Source organism: Pocillopora verrucosa, chromosome 6 (assembly GCF_036669915.1).
Source record: "Pocillopora verrucosa isolate sample1 chromosome 6, ASM3666991v2, whole genome shotgun sequence".
Taxonomy (NCBI): Eukaryota; Metazoa; Cnidaria; class Anthozoa; order Scleractinia; family Pocilloporidae; genus Pocillopora; species Pocillopora verrucosa.
The window spans coordinates 8,550,454-8,565,171 of record NC_089317.1 but is presented as its reverse complement, the minus strand read 5'-3'; the positions used below and the strand labels follow the sequence as shown (position 1 = coordinate 8,565,171).

Genomic DNA, 14,718 nt, shown 5'->3' with positions numbered 1-14,718 from the left:
TGTTAAAGGTTAAGTCGACTCATTCTCAGCTGACGGCATTGATCGCCTCGCATTTTAAAACAAAACAAAAAGAAATATTAAAATGGCACGTATAAAATTAAAATTTCTACCTAAACTGAAGAACACATGAATATATTGACTACGGAAATATTTGTCTTGTTTTCAATAAAATTCTCGAGACTCAAAAATCGACTATAAATCCAGAGTTTTTCAATACCTTCTCGTTTTCATTTAATTTATTTTACCTTTCCCTTTTTTGTCTAATTAATTCTCTTGTTTGGCTCTGCTTTTGTTGATATGCTCTTTCCAGAAAAAGAAAAGCAGTAATTTACTTATCATGAAAGATAGTTAAGAAAGGAGAATTAGAAAGACAGAGCCTTTTCCCTCCGCTTTTTAGAAAATGTTCAGAGAGATTTACCGCGCATCACGAGTTGTTCCTAAAGAGAAACTAGATTCCAGTTTCGATCTCTTAATTATATAAACAAATCGCTAAGAGATGGAAAAACTCGAGACGTAACTCAGTTACGTCACCGGAAAACGGCTAGGCTGCTCAGCAAAATTCAAAATGGCGGCGTTCATCGCCAAATTCTTGAGCACATACAATGTTCGAAGACAGCTCTCCAAAGGCTAGGTTACTCTTTGGAATCTAAAAACCTCAATCAGTGTAACAATGACATACGTGGTTCTAATTTTCGGAGATAGAAATGAAAGGTCTCCATCAGCATACCTCTTCTTTGACTTGATAGCCACCACTTCATGTGCTAGACACGCTTTTATTACTTCCGTGAATGAAATCTTACATTATCTCTTGAAACCTAATGATTGCTACTTTCCGTCATAATCCACGAGCGCAAAAGTACCAGCCATCATTTCAAGAGTATTACAACAATCTAAAACAAAATTATGCAAACATGCATATTACTATTTATGCAACATGCATATTACATATTATTTTTTGGTTCAACTGCTCTTAATGGCGATTCAGCAGGAACTCTTGATACGTAAATGAGCCACCAAGTCTGTGTTCTTCTTTAATGCCCTGCAAGCAGTTAAATGTTTGGAATGTCTCGTTACCAGATGTTACTTTCCATTCTTGGTTCTTGTCCTTCTTCTTCAGGCGTCGTCAACCTTCTGCTGTTGACGTTTGATTTGGATCTTAATCGGCTCGTGATATTAAGAGACCCCGTTTGACCTTTTGAGTAGAAGAACGGAGGTTTTCCTTGTTTTGCAACAGATTCCGAAAGACAGACTAGAAGTCGCGTTTTTTATGCTTTATTGACTGAAAGCATGACGATAAAATAAGAGAACCAACAGCAGACAAATATGATCACCATGGCTGCAAAAACCAAGATACACTTCCTGTCCCTTTTTTTTTCTTCTGCCCCCGTGAGTTCTTATTCTGAATCAACGACGGTCATTTGCCTTTTAGTGATTGCACTGAACATGGCTATGTATGCATAAATCATAAATATGTACAGGAAAACTGCAGAATGAATAATGTCGACAGCGGTAAAACAAGACAAACACGAGTCCATCAGCCAGAACTATTGCTATGGCAATTGCAAGAGGTTTGCTTAAGGCCTTGAGTCCATCGTCAGAGTATTGTTGAGGAGATAATCTCAAATTGCCCAACGAAGTTAAAGAATTACGCTCTAAAAACCATATAGCGATAATCTCCACTATTTCACGATCACTTACCAAGGTGGAGGTCACTAGTGGTGGATATTTACCGAGCTGTGAAGCGGCTACATAAATATCCTACACTTTTACCGATGTTCAGGTAGGTTATTTTTTTTAACTTATAACATTTAGAAACAAAAAAATTAGTTTATTTCTGTGAATATATCGAGAAGTGGTAAATTAAAGAAGTTCAACTCTTGACGCGCAATTTTGTCTCTTCGGATGCTAAGAAGTGAAGAGATCTTGATAATAACTTCCAAACCAGCCAATCAGCCCACGGGTAAAGCACTATTCATCTCTGTAGTACATACTACAAAAAAAGATATTTATGAAAATTTGCTGCGGGGTGCAATTTGGGATTCTGGTTTGAAAATTTTCTACTAATCTCCGAATGATTTATCATTTCGATAACAATTGGAAAAGAGGAGCAAAGCTTAGCTTTGTCACTCGCAAACTGCAAATTTTGACAGATTTCAACACAATTTTGATATGATTAGCTTACTCTTTGAAATCTCATTGTCAAAATTCTTTGCAATCGCAGATATGACGTGGTTTTGGTGTACACATGCTGCTTTGAAATAAATTAACTTCATGTTTTTCTTCCCCAATATTCGTTACGAGATAACATGGTCTTAATCATTGTTGGGTTGTACCAGTTGAAACTTTCAAATCATGATCAATGTTCAGATCGGAGAAAATCTTTGAAAATACAGAAAGTTACCTTAAGAACTGATCAAGAACATTTTGCCTAGGGAAGTTTGTATTACAGTCAATTATTATTCATGAACGCTGAAAATGAGTTGTTCTCGAAATCAGTGTCAGATAGAGAAGAAATAACTGGCGCCTGAGAATTGAAAATTCAACTTATGGTAGCTCCATAGTGTTTTTTTACCTGAAAAGGTGTGCTTAAACAGTTTAATACAATACAGTTTTTATGTCATGGAATCTATGTGTTCCAGCAACTACACCTGTAATATTCATAGGCCTTCTACGCGTGAAAAAGAAGTCAGCCAAACAATAAACATGATGGGAAAGATTGCCAAAAGGCGACAGCTTCGAAAGTGTACGCACGCTTAGATACAGATCTTGGCGAACTTCTATTTCATTACGCAATATTTTGCAACAAAGAAAATAAGGATTTTTAGAGCAATATTTATTGCGTTTCCTCCGGTGGAATATCCTTAGATTTGCTAGATCGTTGAACACATTTCTGTCCTTCCTACTGCCTGTTTTCAAAAACTTCGTAGGACCAAAATTTAAGATGGAGGAAAAAACGCAAAATTGCAAATAGTGAGGATACTGCCTCTGCAACCCCAATTTTTTTGGCTTTCAAATGATCGGCAGGACAAATTGCATAAATTGTGAACATTTGCAAAGCAAAGCCAAATTAACACTGGCAAGCACCTTCCTTCATGGAGCCTCAGCCTAGTAACGAAAATCATTTTGATAATATTTACCACACCAAACGAAAGTCCGAACTTTTTGATGGCTTTAAGTGACCGTGAAATGGAAAAAAACAACCTGAAAAGTTACGAGAGAAACATTACCCTGATGCGCGCGCAAACATTGAGCAAAAACCCTATTGAGCCTCCTCAAGTTCTCCATGACGGAGATAGTTTCATTTTTATGAGATTTCATCGGACATAACGTGTTCCGTTGAATCGATTTTAGGTGCATAGCCATTTCTAACAATGAAAAAACAATGTAGCTATTAGAGCAAGTAACATTTAAAGCTTTTCGTCGCAACCATGGCTAAATTACTTTCTTCATTGCTGTGACATTGTTTTCCACCAAAACAATAACGGAGCTCTTGATAGAAATGAAATTTCGGAACTTTCTCATAATTGCTTTGAAATAGTGTCAATTTGGAGGCTTCAAAAGAAAAGCTATTGAATCAACTTACCTTGCTACTTACCATGTGGTAAAGAGCTGAGTGAGATGCACAGAAAAAAAATAGCTTCGACTTCCTCAATTTCAAGGAAATGTCAATATTCGATCTGAGTGAGAAGTATGGAAAGATGACTTATCATTCGGACGACCAATCGTAGAGAAGATACTTAAATTACTAACAGACTATAATTCAACAGAAAATTACTCAGCCATTTGACAGGGCAGACAAGGAAATGCAACGTGTGACATCACTTGAACATAAATCAATAAAAATATAACGTCTGTCAATCCTAGAGGTAAGTTATCCTGTTGTAGAAATCCTGTTGTAGCGTGGTTTGTGTTTGAACAATCAGAAGAAGGGGACAGGAACAGTTTTAATTTGTTTAAACTGCTCGGAAAAGAAATGGTGGAAAGGTCTGAATGTAGCAGATGGTTAAATGAATATAATCATTTCCCTGTATCATTAGAGATAAATTTTAACTCAAAGTACATTGCCCCATTTGATCATAAGGAACAGTTTGCCGTTTGCACTTCGATAAATTCCTTGATGATAAAAAAAGGAAATAGATACAGACATGTGTGTGTTTTTATTGTTCGGAGTGATATACGTGGTTGACGTTATCAAGACTTTTAAATAAAAATTTTGAATCATGTCGCTTTGATCGTGCTATACGGGGGGGGGGGGACACAAAGTGAGAAAGGATCTTTTTGTTCACCTGCGTCGTCTATGTTTGAACAGTCGACTGAAGTCGATGAAATAAGTAAAATTTGGAGGCAAAACTAATAATTAAATTGTCTTAGGACGACATACATTGAGTCAATACCATTTTCCATCATGGTGGTAAATTTTCCTGCAGGAAAACATTTCTTTACCTCGGTTTATAATAACAGTTTGTCAGAATCGATATCATATAAGTCGGAATATAAAAACTATGAATGACTACTAATCAGATCGGCCTACTTAGCTGCTTCTATCAAAGCTTAGAAGTGTGAATAATACAGATCTCTAGGTAATATCCCACAGATTCTGCTCCCGGGGTCTTTATTTACTTTATCTGATTGCAAAATTATTTATCAGAAAGAGCAAACTTTCAAAAACCATTAAAGCGAAGCGACACTTATGAAAACCTCTCTTTTAAAAAACTAGTGTTTAAACCAAAACTTACTGGCCAAGAGAACACCAAAGTCACCAAAAATACTGGCAGAAACATTTGAAAAAAAACTGAAAGTTTGAAATAATCGCGCATGTAATGAATTTGTTCTTTGGACCATCATAAATTGCAAACCTCCGGAGACTGAAAGTGAAGTTTACCTAATCCAAACATTTTGGTGGCAACAAGAACTTTGTCTTATTAATGCTCCCGGATAAAGACATTAGTCTCGTTTTCCCGCCATGATAAGAAAGTTTCTCATCTTTTGTATTCTGGCGGGAATGCAAAAGATGAGCTTCTCGCTCAAGCCATTTCAGGAAAAAAAAAAAGCTACAATCTTCATACTTGTACAAGCTCACCAACTTGTGATCAACTGAAAATGAATACACGTCTTAAACTATCTCTGATTTCATCTTAAAATTGGGAAAGTTATTTACCTACAATTCAAACCATGGGCATCTTCCATCCTGGATTAGATTGTCGTTGTACCCTAAAAAATATGGCTTTCAGCTTCCTGTTGCATTTTCTAGACCTCCGTTAATTAAATATGTCGGCTAGAATTATTAAAGGTTAAGTCGACTCCTTCTCAGCTGACGGCATTGATCGCCTCGCATTTTAAAACAAAACAAAAAGAAATATTAAAATGACACGTATAAAAATTAAAATTTATACCTTAACTGAAGATTACATAAATATATATACTACGGATATATTTGTCTTGTTTTCAATAAAGTTTTGTTTATACTTTGACAGCTTTTCATCCTTCTGGGCCTATTTTAATGAAAAAAACTGCTAAGAACTCGAGACTCAAAAATTGACTAAAATCCAGAGTTTTTCAATACCTTCTCATTTTCATTAAGTTCTTTTATGTACCTTTCCCTTTTTTGTCAAATTAATTCTCCTTTTTGGCTCTGCTTTTGCTGATATGCTCTTTCCAGAAAAAAAAATCAGTACTTTACTTATCGTTAAAAATAGCTAAGAAAGGAGAATTAGAAAGACAAAGTCTTTTCTCTCCGCTTTTAGAAAGTGCTCCTAAAGATTTACCGCGCACCATGAGTCAAGTTTCTGACGAGAAACTAGAGTCCAGTTTCGATCTCTAAATTATTCAAACAGAGAAAAAATTCGGGGCGAGACTCAGTTACGTCACGATAAAACAGCTAGGCTGCACAGCACGATCCAAAATGGCGGCGTTCATCGTCGAATTCTTGAGCACATACAATGTACGAAGACAGCTGTCCAAAGACCAGGTTACTCTCAGTGTAATAATGACATAAGTGGATTCTAATTTACAGAGATACGGAGAAGGTTTCTGCAGCATACTTCTTCTTTGACTTGATAGCCACCACTTCATGTGCTAGACACGTTTTTGTGACTTCCGTGAATGATATCTAACATTATCTCTTGATACCTAACGATTGCTACTCTCCTTTATAATCCACAAGCGCAAAAGTACTACATATCATTTCAAAACTATTACAACAATCCAAGAAATAATTACGCAAACATACATATTACTACATCGGACAGAACGCGTGGATATCATTAATTATTTGTTTGTGCTGTGTCTTTGCGCGAAAAAACCTTTTACAATGCCTCTCTCTATCCTTGAGTATAAATGGAGACTGACAAACCACCTCGTGCGTTTGTAATAAATGAAAGTTATGTTTCAGTTCAATCACACAACTGCTCTTAATGGCGATTCAGCGGGATCCTTTGACTCGTAAATGTGGCACCAAGTCTGTGTTCTTCTTTTATTCCCCGCAAGCCGTTAAACACTAATTGTATGCAACGTCTCGTTACAAAAGGTTAGGTTGGCTCTTGTCCTTCTTCTTCTTCTGTTGACGCTTGATCTTGATCTTAATCGGATCGTGAGATTAAGAGACCCCGTTTGACCTTTTTGAGAAGAAGGACGGACGTCTTCCTTGTTTGCAACAGATTCTGGAAGACGGAACAGAAGTCGCGTTTGAAAAACGTGTGAAGAAAATCTCAAATTGCCCAACGAAGTTAAAGAAATACGCTCTAAAAACCATATAGTGATCATCTCCACTGTTTCACGATCATTTACCGAGGTGGATGTGACTAGATGCGGATTTTACCGAGCTGTGAAGCGGCGAGATGAATATCCTACACTTTTATCGATGTTGAAGTAGGTTATTTCTTCTTTAGTTTATACCATTTAGAAAACAAAAAAATAGTTTATTTCTGTCAATATATTGAAGAGTGGTATATTAAAGAAATTAAACTCTTGACGCGCAATTTTGTCTCTTCGGCTGCTGAGAAGTGAATAGATCTTAATAATGCCGCGGGGTGTAATATGGGATTTTGGTTTGAAAATGTTTTCCTAATTTCCTAATGAGTTACCGTTTCGATATCAGTTGGAAAAGAAGAGCAAAGCATAGCTTTGTCACTGGCAAACTGCAAATTTTGACCAATTTCAACACAGTTTTGGAATGATTAGCTTACTCTTTGAAATCTCAGTGTCAAAATTCGACATGAACTTTTCAATCGCAGATATGAAAATCATGGTTTCGTCGTATAAATGCTGCTCTGAAATAAATTAACTTCATTTTTTTCTTCCTAAGATTCTCTACCTTCTAGATTACGAGATAATATTGTTTTAATCATTGTTGGGTTGTAACAGTTGAAACTGTCAAGTCATGATCAAAACTGAGAACGAAAAATGGAGTTCATTACCTCGCCTTAAGAACTGTTCAAGACCTTTCTGCCTTCGGGAAGTTTGTATTATAGTCAGTTAATATTCATTTACGTTAAAAATGAGTTGTTCTGGAAATAAATGTCCGATAGAGAAGAAATAATTGGCGCCTGAGAGTTGGAAATTCGACTTAAGGAGGCTCCATAGGGTTTTTGTACCGCGCGATATCTGGGTACGAACATAGCGCAAGTATAAAAGTGTCAATGTGCAAAACAAACAGGGCGGCTCCATACGATCGGGGTGTGTTAAAGCAGTGTGTTAAAGCAGTGTAACACAATGCAGTTTTTATGTCATGGAATCTAGGGTTTCCAGCAACTGTATCCGTAATATTCGTAGGTTCTCTATGCCTGAAAAAGAGGTAAACCGAAAGAAAACACTGCGGGAAAGATTTCCAAAAGGCGACAGAATTGAAAGTTAACGCATGCTCAGATACAGATTCTTGGCAAAGTCCTATTCCATAACGTAATGTTTCGCAACAAACAAATACGGATCTTTCGAGCAATATTTATCGCGTCTCCTTTTTGAGGAATTTCCTAAGATTTGCTAGATTTTTAAACATACTTGTGCCCTTCATACTGTCTGTTTTCAAAAAATTCCTAAGACCAAATTTAAGATAGAGGGATAGAACACGAAATTGCAAATAGCTAGGAAAATGCCTCTGCAACCCCAATTGTTTTCGGCTTTTAAATGATCGGGAAGACAAATTTCACAAATTGTGAAAATTTTTAGAGATTTTACCGGAGCAAATTGAAGAAAATCAAAGGCAAAGCTAAATTATCACTGGCGAGCGCCTCCCATCGTGGAGCCTCAGCTCAGTAACAAAAATTATATTGATAATATTTACTACAAAAAACGATGGTCCGAACCTTGCTTATCGCCCTTTGATGGCTTTTAGCTTTTTAACCCTCTAGAGCCTCTTTAAGTTCTCCATGACGGAGATAGTTTCGTCTTTATGAGACTTCCCAGAACAAAACATGTTATATGTTAAAGCAAAACCATTTCCAAAAATAAAATTTAAAAAAATGTAGCTATTGGAGCACGTCATATTTGAAGCTTTTCGTCTATTCTTAAGTCGTTTAATAATAACAGTCTATCTGAATCGATATCATATAGGTTAAAACTATGTATGGTTTTACAAGTCAGATCGGCATACCTAGTTGATACTATTAAAGGTTAGAAGTGTGAATAATGAAGGTTTCTGAGTAATATCCCACAAATTCTGTCCTTAGCGTCTTTATTACTTTATCTCATAACAAAATTATTCATCAGAAAGAGAAAGCTTTCTCAAAAACCATTACAGTGAAGCGACGTGTATGCAAACCTGTCTTTTTAAAAAACACTGCTAATTTCACTTCTTCAAACTAAACTAGTTGGCTAATAAAACACCAAAGTCACCAAAAAGACTAGTGAAAACATTTGAAAAAGCCAGAAAGTTTGAAATAATCGTACTTGTAATGAATGTGTTTTATGGAATATCAAAAACTGGAAACCTCCAAAGACTGAAAGTGAACTTAACCTAATCCAAAAGTTTTGGTAGCAACAAGAAACTTTGTCTTATCAATGCTCCCGTATAAAGACATTCGTCTCGTTTTCCCACTAAGATAAGAAAGTTCCTTTTAAATATGTAAATATTGCTTTGCCGTTGGCCGAGAAAGTTTCCGCCAGAATCTAAAAGATGAGCTTCTTACTCAAGCCATTTCAGAAACAAAATGCTATAATATTCATGCTTGTACAAGCTCACAGAAAAAACTGAGTTTCCTTTTTGCAACCTGTGATGTCCATATGCATGGGGGAAAAAAGGAACTGTTACCTAAATTTTTTTTTACAATACTAATGAAGTATCCAGCAAAAATTGAAAATGAATTGAAAATGAACTGAAAATCTTTAATGTATTTACCAAATCTTTCTTAGAAATCTTAGCACCTATGTAAATTATTGTACCTGCAATCTTTGGAACCGTAAGTGAAAAGGTAAATTTTCTTATGAACTCTCAAATTTGGATTCACTTTTTGTATCAATGTGTCGAAAAACTAAAAATGAATCATATGTCTTAAACTATCTTTTTTATTTCATTTTAAAATTGAAAAAATTACTTACCTATTCAAACCATGGGCATCTTCCGTCCTAGATAAAATTGTCGTTGTGCCCTGAAAATATGGCTTAGAACTTCCTGTTGCATTTCCTAGACTTCCGTCAATCAAATATGTTGGCTAGAATTGCTAGAGGTTAAGTTGACACATTTCCCATTGAGTATAAATGGAGACTAACAAACCATCTCGCGCGTGTATTATACATGAAAGTCATGTATAAGTTCAACCACACAACTGCTCTTAATGGCGATGATCGAAAAAGCAGCAAATTTGAACGCGACCTCGCTTTGAAGAGCCCTAAATAAGAGGAGAGTGTTTCTAAAAAAGTTTTAATTGACAATCGAGGGTAATCTGGAACGGCTTTGGTTTTGTTTTAACGATTTTTTTATCGAAAAGGGCTCTATAGAGCTTAAATTTAACCATTTTTCATAGCATACACTTTATATACGTGGTAACGACAAATTACAAATATTCTAAATGTTTAATTTTAACACGTTCATTTTGACACTCGTCGTAAGGTACTTGAATCAGTAAACACCATATGTATCTGAAGACACAATATCAGCGTCAATACTTCATCGAATTATTAATCGCTTGATAATGATATTACACAAAATAAATGATAAAAATTTTGTGCTTGCTATTGATGAAGCTTGTTTTCACCGCGACAATGTCATCTCTTCAATGTGATTAGCCTAATAAACTTAAATATATTCAAACGACTCAGTCCAGCTTTTTTATTCGTTTGTGCTTTGTTTCTGGGCGAAAAACCTTTTACAATGCCTCTCTCTACTCTTGAGTATAAATGGAGACTAACAAACCGTCTCGCGCGTGTATTATACATGAAGGTCATGCATAAGTTCAACCACACAACTGCTCTTAATGGCGATTCAGCAGTAACCCTTGACTCATAAATGAGGTACCAAGTCTGCGTTCTTCTTTCATTCCCTGCAAGCAGTTAAACACAACTTGTATGGAATATCTCGTCACTAAAGGTCATGTTCCTATCGCGAATCATTCTTGGTTCTTATCCTTCTTCTTCGCGAGTCGTCAACCTTCTGTTGTTGATGCTTGATCTGGATCTTAATCGGTTCGTGAGATTAAGAGACCCCGTTTGACCTTTTTGAGAAGAAGAACGGACGTTTTCCTTGTTTTGCAACAGATTCTGAAAGGCGGACCAGAAGTCGCGTTTGAAAAACGTGTAGAGAAGAGAGTTGGCCAATATCGAATGACCACAAAAGCTTCAATGACGCTATGCAAATCTTTTAATCCTATTTGGAATAATAGCATGACGATAAAATATGGGAACCAACAGCAGGCAAATATGATCGCCATGGCTGCGAAAACCAAGATACACTTCCTGTCACTTTCGCTTTTCTTCTGTTCCTGTGAGTTCTTATTCTGAATCAAAGGTGCTCGCTGCCTTTTAGTAATTGCACTGAACATGGCCATGTGTGCATAAATCATAAATATGTACGGGAGAAGGGAAACTGCAACGAAGCAAACTGCAGTATAAATAACGTCCCAACGCGTAGATACCTCAGCATCATACAGAACAAAAGGAATGATAGCAAAAGCAGTCGAAGTGATCCAAACGCCGAGCACAATTTTCAAAACCAAGCTCTTAGTCATCAAATAGTGTTTCAGTGGACTGACCGTTGCCATGTACTTGAGCCCAGTAATAAAGAGTATGTGATAAGCACCTGATGCAGCTAGTAATGTATGCGAGATGTGTACCCCAATACTTAATTGTGACGGCAAAATGCCAAAATTATAAACAATGAAGTATGGAATAGCGATAACGCCAGTACTGAAGTCACAAATTGCCAGGCTGAGAAGCACATAGTTAGAAGAGGTGCGAAGACAACTACATCGGTAAAACAAGACAAACACGGGTCCATTAGCCAGAAATATTGCTATGGCAATTGGAAGAAGTTTGCTCAAGGTCTTGAGTCCATCGTCGGAGTGTTGTTTAGGAAACTTTGAGGTTGCATTGATGTCGTTCATGATTAATTATGATGAACAACGAGGGTTGACGAAAACACTGAAAGAGAGCAAAAGTATAAAAATGAAACAATGTTAACGGACGGTAGATGATTTTGCATCATGTGAATAAATAGGGAATCAGATTGTTTGGAGTGCAGATAAACGCATATCATTACATTACTCAGATTGAGAAAAAACCGGTAGAAGTCCATGGAAATTTGGGTAGGCGAGATCAATGTGATCAATTCATGATTTAACTCAAAATAGCGATTACTGCGTTTACTATTAAGCCCTTTTTCGAAGGCTGAATACAACAGTACTTTGGTTTTAAAAGAGTTTTAACTATTTCAGTCCTTTCTTTTACGATCAAATTTGAAAAACGAACATGTATATGCGTATCAAAAAGGCTTTGTTCTTTTTCTCGTACTTCTCATCTGTATTTCTCTTTCTTTGTTCTGTTTGGTTTGGTTTTGTTTTTCCAGCGGTAAAATAAATATTTCGCAGAGCAAATGACAGAGTTGTTTTTACAGCACGCCTTTGGAACTGATCAGTGAAACAATCCTTTTCTTATGAAAATGAGAACTGTCGCTAGTTCCGAAAAAATATAGCTATATCAATGTGTTCGGTTCTAAGTACAAGCTCTGGCGAATAACAACTCATTGGATGTTTCCTCGTGTCAGGACCGCTACATCTACTTCATGGCGCTGAAATTCAAATCATTAATGTTTCTTTGTTTTATCTCAAATCACTCTTCCCATCTTGACTTTAGTCTTCTTTAAAAACAAAGCATGAAATCGGCATTCAGTGGCAATGAGAGTTGGTTTTGAAGAGAATATTAATTTTTTGGTACTTCTTTCACGAACTTAGAATAAAGAGAAAATTCTGGGTTCCCATGATGGATCAAAACTCAGATGCTCCACTACTGAGCTTCAAAAAACTTTATGTTGTGCGAGGTTATTGCTGCGTTCATGAATGACTTGGCGTCCCAGCTCATACTTTAAGGATCAGTGCTCTTAAAATCTTTTTGTGGCTATATGGAGTAGGAAAAATGGCAAATTTTGAGCTCAGTAAAAAAGTAAAGGCTTCGATAAAAAGTTTCCGGTTATACAGAATTAGTTTTATATCCGGATTTACAGGGCAAGGATGATAAAGCAAAGATTGAAGAAATATGCAGCGGTTGGACCACCAACTGTGCGTTTTGATTGTATGCATTCTTAACTCGAGAATTTTAATTTAACTTTCATTGTTAATGCTATTTGGGTGGGGTCTTGGGTGAGTGACTCCTTTAACCTCCAATGTCGTTGCTCTGAGGTATTTTGTGATACCTCTTGCAAAGATGTCTTACTTACTCACGAGATTCTGGGCCCTAGTTCATACCGTCCATAGTTTTCGAATAGTTTTCCTAAGTTACATTCTTATTCATTCATGTGACTTCTTTGAAAGAGGCGTGTGCTAGAGATAACGACGAAACACATCCCTGGTCATTTAAAAACCTATTACGCACGTTATTACAAAATGCCTCAACCGTTATTACAAAACTTATCGGTTACTATAATAAACTTCGGATATAACGCGCGTTGTTATTACCTGTTTATTGGGCTTTTTGGTTGTACGCATTACATGCTTCGCGTTGCTGCCAATACGGATCAACCATTCTTTTCATTTTGCAGTTAAAATATCCTTTAAACGTCAATCATGAATGCACCTTTTCGTTCTCTGACTCAAACTCTAAATCGAGATAAAACTGCATCTATGCAGGTATCATCTACATATTTGGCGTGGATCCATACTTCAAAGAGAACTTAAGAAGGCTTTTGAGTTTCAATTTTTGGCCAGACCGGAGTGACCCCTACAAAACCTCTTCGGTGTCAGTATCCAAGAACTCCTAAAGTGTTGCCTATGCAAGAGAATTGCAGGTGTTTCAAACCTCTCAATAAAATTTCGAAAAGTTGAAACCGCAACCGGAAGAGCCGACAAATGTGACACAATTTTTGAGTCGCACTACCGAAATACACAAATATGTCAAAATAAACACAGTTGATCAGATTTCATTTCTGGCGCGTATTGTGCGGTAATAAACATAAACCCAAATCGGGCATTTTGGTTTGCTTTTGCCCTTCTACTTCTACAAATTATCGACATGCAACATCTGCAAATGTTTCCCTCTTCATCCTGTATCAGAGATGTACGTGGAATTCGTGTTGCACCTTACACATGGACCATTTCTCGCCCAGCCGAATTATGGTTTGGTATTCATTACTTGAGCCCTTTGCTCTTCTTGCGGCCATTTGTCGTATTGTTTTTTTTTTCTTTTTATGCCAAACCTTCAGCTGACCTGAAGCTCCCTTACCACACTTGCTGGACTATCGGACTGATTAAGCAAAATTCCGCTTAGTCCCGCTTGATATAAGCTCGGTCCAGCCAATGTATGGTCAAAATGACGAACATTTTGGCTTGGGAATCCCGGCGCATAATTAAAAGGAAAACGTCCATCCATGCTAAAAGTTGGCAAGTGAATATCAAAAATTCCCGCCGATTGAATAGTTTAACTGCAGGTCATATGACTAGCGTTGACAGTTCCGGAAGCGGTGTCTTTTGTTTTTTTTATTTTTTCAAAATCTGCCTGTCCCACCCATACACTTCAGTGTCTTTGAAGTTTCTGCGGACCTTCCGAAATTTTAGAAATTTGTGAAACACCGGTCGCATAAGGAAACTCGCTGTGATAATAGACATTAATCCTTTTTTGACGGATTATTGATCAAAACTTCCCTAGTGCGACCCGGGCCTTAGCTAACTGATCTGTTTTATAAGCGTCTCATCTTACATGCAAACATTTGCTGTTTAGTTAAATCGTTCGCTGGTGGAACTTGTGGGTTTAGTTATCAAGAAGACCAAGTCGTTCCCTTGCGTGATTGTTAAAAAGACATTTCAAGTCACTTGCGGAGTTGCAAGTCTTCAGATCAAGAAAATGCCGTTGTCCGAGCGGATTTGGACCCCCCTAGATTTGGAGCCCCGGTCCAAATCCGCTAACGGATATGGAACCCCCGGTCCAAATCCACTAGCGGCCCAATGACCCATAATGAAAAGATGGGCTTCTGTAAAGAGTTTTTGGTCTATTTCTTCATTTGATTTTCTGAGTTCAGCAGTGCATGGTCATTTTGATTCCGTTCTTAATATTTGTAAAATTCTCTCAAATTTAGATTAGTTG

The 14,718-nt window shown here is 36.9% G+C and overlaps 1 pseudogene; it reads right to left on the bottom strand.

Annotated features, from left to right (window-relative positions):
• Window positions 1-10,551: 10,551 nt before the first annotated feature.
• On the bottom strand, window positions 10,552-11,531 carry LOC136281844 (somatostatin receptor type 1-like; annotated as a pseudogene).
• Between the last annotated feature and the right edge of the window lie 3,187 nt (window positions 11,532-14,718).